Source organism: Prionailurus viverrinus, chromosome B1 (assembly GCF_022837055.1).
Source record: "Prionailurus viverrinus isolate Anna chromosome B1, UM_Priviv_1.0, whole genome shotgun sequence".
NCBI lineage: Eukaryota > Metazoa > Chordata > Mammalia > Carnivora > Felidae > Prionailurus > Prionailurus viverrinus.
Genome location: NC_062564.1, coordinates 109,367,853 through 109,373,173, shown reverse-complemented (window position 1 = coordinate 109,373,173; position 5,321 = coordinate 109,367,853).

The window sequence follows — 5,321 nt, the reverse complement described above, 5'->3', positions numbered from 1 at the left end:
TGGTCACGATCTCATGGTTTTGTGGGTTTGAGCCCCTCAGAGCCGTCTTGGGATTCTCTGTCACCCTCTCTTTGCCCCTCCCACACTTGTCTTTGTCTCTGTCAAAAATAAATAAATAAACTTAAAAAGTAAAGTTTTAGTCCTAAGAGTGCCATCCTAAAATCCTTTAAGCAAGTACAGAGAAAGATCATCATGCTTTTTTTTTTAACCTCCAGAGGACATAAACTCTATTCACTCAGTTAAACTGAATGATTTATTACTCTATTGTTGTGGATGGCAGGGATGCCTTGTTTGTTTCTTTACTTTTCAGTTTTTCTTATATTCTTTGCTTTTGGGTCCTACCTGTAAAGTAAAAATTGTAAGCTGTGGGCTGTTTGTTAGTTTTTGGCTGTAAGAATGAACATTATTCAAGGCTACCTATTTCCTGACCTTCACCGATGTTTCAGTCTGAAGGCCTTACCAGTCAGTCCAAATGCTCTTGTAAGTTCAAGGTAGGAGAACATCTTGTTGTTGTCAGCATCGAACAGCTCCAGTTGCTCTCGTTCTGGTGTTTCTTCTCCTAGAAGACTCTCTATTTCATTATAAGTTAAATATCCATTTGCATTGTTATCAGCACCATAGAAAAAGACTTGAAGATCTATGAAAATGAAAGGCTTCACTTATTTCGACTCAGATTTTGAATATCAACCCAAGCACTTACTATCCTTCTGAACACCACTGTGTTCTCGTTGCAATTTTTGTTTTGTTTTGTTTTCCTGGTTCTCACACACACCTAGGTCATCATTACCTTCCACTTCACCTTTGCTGTATATCTCTTCAATAAACCAATTTTTCCTTTCCTTTCTTTTAACAGTGTATCCTCTCCATTCTACTCTGAATTATCCAATTATTCATGTTAGTAATTATCCTTCTGTTATCTGTGTCCTCATGGTGTTTTTGTAGTTAACCTTAAATCAGTGTTTTAATTGTTTGCTATTTGCTTCATTTATTAATTTAAGCATTTTAATGGAACATTCTAGGTCATGTATACTACAGTCTTTGATACATCTATTGGATCTTATTTCTCCCCTAAAATGTTACCAGAAACATCCATCTGACTAATTGTAATGGTCTTTTCATTCTAAGTACTTGACTTACCTTGCTTACATTCACTTCTTACCTCCTCTTTGTCTAACATTTCTTAATTTTACATAAAAAAAATGCCTACTCTTTTTGTTATCAATTCTGAACATACTGACATTTCTTATGCCAAGTTGGATGTCATCTGTAAAATTTATTTTACTTTACATATAGTCAAATGTTGTTTCTTCACTTATAACACCACTAAATAACATTCCTTTGTCAGAATTCTTATTATCTTCTCCGTCTCACTGCTATAAATACTGCCTTTATTAAAACACAGTCAAACATTGTTTTCTGTGTTTCTAAAGTGCCAGGCACTGTATGTGATGCTGAGTATACCAGGATGAAGAAGCCATAGTCCCTGATTTCAAGGAGGCAAAACCAACAAGTAAGCAGTTTCAATAAGCAGTGAAACCTATATTGTAATGTAGGTATGGACAATGTGCCATTGAAGCATAGAGAAAGGTGAGGGAATATTCCACCTGGGGGTTGTTTTAATTGAATTATAAGAAATAAGAGAAGTTCACCAAGCAGAGAAGTGGGTGGAAGTAATTTTGGGAAGGTATGAGCTGTGGTCAAAGGCGTTGAGTTATAGAAAAGTGTAGCATGTTTGGAAACTGCAGGTAGTTTGGTTTGACAGGAGTGTATGTGGTGAAGAACACATGACCACCATACTGAGGAAAAATATTCCTGACATGAGTCTTCCCCTTGGATCTTCATTTTATCTTTGTCAGACACAAGGTGCATTGCCTTAGCTATTCAATAACTTCTCCCAGGTTACTGGTATTTGTAGCTGAGTGCTGAACACCCGGTCATTCAACACAGCTTTCGAAACTGTTGATGTCAGTCTTCTTGCATTGCAGATTATGTGACATAGTGTAAAGGCCCTTCTATCAAGCTAAATTGTAGAGAAAGACCAATGCATAACCCTTTTAAATTTACTTGTGCTTGGCTTAGGAAATCTGCAAAATGCCTGTAATATGTCCATCTTCTTCTACTTAGCTGGTTTGAAGTAAAAGAAATGAGGTGGTTTTTTTTTTTCATTTTAAAATGTGAAGGAGTATGTTCTGATAATGAAAGGATTCAGCAGAAGCAACAATTTATACACTTTTTTTTAACTTAACATGGTAAAGAAAATTAAATGCCTAGGAACACTGACTGACAGAGTGCTCAAGAATAACAGTGACAAAGTAAAGATTGTGATTATCTTGGTGGTCATGAGTTAAATGGGAGTACAGATTTTACAATGTAATGTTGTCTGTGTCAGGAAAAGAGAAATTACTATAGTAACAAGAGTAATATAACAGCAATATAATAATTGAATGCCATATAACTTTTAGAGATTTTAAATCTAGCCATGTATACTATCCAGTTGACACTCTTTCTACAGTTTTTGGCTTTGTTTTGCATTAGCAGGTATTTATTTATTTATTTATTTATAAATCCTCATTTCACAAAAGCATTATTTCAAACACCAACCCAGGGTCCCAAAATCAGATCACCTGGCTTCTAAGCTTCCCAAAAGTGTGAAAGGAAAGGATAGGCCAACCGAACTTCAGGATGGCTTAAGGAACCAAGCGTGGTAAATAAAAGCAATCATGTCATCCAACTAGTAATTCAACTCAGATTCAATGATTTGTCCCTGCCCATGAGTGAAGGGCAGTTAGTCCTAACAGAGCAAGAGGAGAAGCTCCAGGTTTGTGTGTGGAGCCTCTGCATCTTTTAACCTCTTTCACTCAGGTTTAGATTGTTGTAGCTCTATGGGTCCATTGGAGCTGGCAATAAGCAACACCCTTCTTCGTTGGGGATGATGGGAAGTGAAATGCTTTTCCTTGATCTTGATTTGTTTTTAGAGAGAAAGAAGGGAAAAGAGGCTGGGAAAGTCAGTAGCCTTGAATTTCCTCCCACTAGAGGCTGATAACGGTGTAATCTTCTAACACATTTAAAACTCATAAGCCTAGATATTGATATTTGCAATTATGTTTGGTTCCATATTAAGTCCAGGGCTACATTCATATGAGGGTTAAAAAACTAAGATTCAGCTGTTTGATAAACTGCCAAACCTGGGAGTTTAAGATAACAGAGCTGGCAGCAGTAGCTGGGCCAGGAAAATTGAGATTGGTTTCCTGCGTCTTCAATGAAAAGCAATTTAAATGTCAACTCTAAGAGAACTTTAGTTACAACCCCGATTACTCCTCCCTCTAGGAGTTTCGCTCAAGTGATTTGACTGAGAGAGAATCTTAAATTCCTTCTTTCCAAATCCTGTCAACCATTGTCTGAAAAGGAAGAAAAAAAAAAGATAAAGAAAGAAAAAAAAAGTAAAAAAATTCAAACACAAAGAAGTCATTAAACGAAAAACAGAAAGTATCACTGACTCATTTTACACTCATTAAATTCCTAGAGGAGGTTCTATAAAATCGAATAGATTTTATCCTTAGGATGACAGCTTCCTGGCCAAATTTATTGAAGGTTACACCTTAAGTCTGTTTAAGGAAGTTGGATTAGTGGCCTTTAAAGTCCTTCCAAATACTGGGTGGACCATCTGGCAAATTAGTAGATTTCCTTGGTGTTGTCAAAGCCATTTACCTCTTCTCTTCCTCTTTGGTCATCATATCCAAACAAATTTTGTTGTTGCTGTTTTGTTCTGTTTCGTTTTTTATCATCCAGACTCCACTTCTAAAATATTCTACTCTGGTATCCCTGCCAACCCCCTCCCCCCCCCCCCCCCCCACCCCCCGCGGCTAGTCTCCTATCATTCCAGTACCTTTTCCACTACATTTTATTTGTATTTAGTTCCATAACTGTTTCATTTTTTCATCTCAACCCAAAAGGTTCCTTCTGAAACATTATTTTTGGTGATAAGCTTGGGCCTCTGAACTCTAACTTAAAAATCTATGGTCTATATTCATAAAACTCTTGCTTCTGCTTTCCTGCATCACCCATGTAGCAAAAGTCCAATCCTGGAACAACGCGACCACCTGTGTTCTTTATCTGCACCTGGATCGGTAAGTTATACTGGCAAAAATCAAACAGCCACATGGATTGATGCCACTAAAAAGTCAAGAGCTTCATCTTAGGGACTGTCAGTGATGCCTACTCAGCATTTTATTTATATCACTTCAGCTTTCGTGCTCTCCGTAGCTATTTCAAACCTTCACCGTTTTCCCCTCAGGTCTTTTAACTTGCCAATTTACCCCTACTGGTTTCAGCAAATGATCTTGCTTTCACTGAAAATTACCATATCCATAAGCAAGTGTTCCTTCATCATTTTGCCACTTCTGCAACTTATCTGTATCCACACCACACCTACCTTTTCTTCTTTTCTGTAGTTTCAGTGAAAAAAATAACAATATGAACAATAATAACATTCACATATTTTCCTCTTAGACGTAATTTCATTATCTAGGTTCCACTTTGGAATTCTTAATTTTTGTGATGCCATAAAAATATACAAATAAAAATATCTAGGAGGGATTCAAATATACAGATCTGGAACTCAGGAAAGAACACCTGGCTGGAGATATCTATTTGGGTTTCAGCCGCAGATAAAGATTAAATTGTGGCAAAAGAAAAGTTTCTGGCACATAGAACACACTCAAAAATATTGGTTGTTTCTTGTTCCCATTTCCCTAAGCTCTTTCTCCTTCTCATGTCCTCTCCTAACTAATGACACTAGCATTAATACGATCACATAAGCCATCAACTCTGGGATCATCTTAGGTTTCTTCCTGACTCACCACTCCCTAGTGTCCCTTGGGTCTCTAGTCCTTTGCCATTGCCTTAGTTTCTATGGCTCTTTTACCTAACCTATGGACACACTTCTCTAATTGTTCTTCCTGCTTCCAGATTTCCTTCTCCACAAACTAGTTCCCTTTGACTTAGAGAATGATCTGTCAAAACATGAAAATTTGTTCATATTCTTATCACTCAAAGACTTTAGCTAGCTTCCTATTTACAGTAAGATAAAACTTAGGCTGATATATAAGGCCTTCCAATATTTGGTGCTTGGCAACATCCCCAAACTCATTTGTTGCCACTTACTACACTGTGTCACCAGTCAAATCAAACAACTTGCAGTTTCTCATATGTGTTATGCTCTTTAATAAATATATGCCCTTCCTTCCTTTCTTTTCTTTTCTTTCTTTCCTTCTTTCCTGCCCCCACCATTCCCACTAACTTTCTTTTTCCTCATTTTTCCC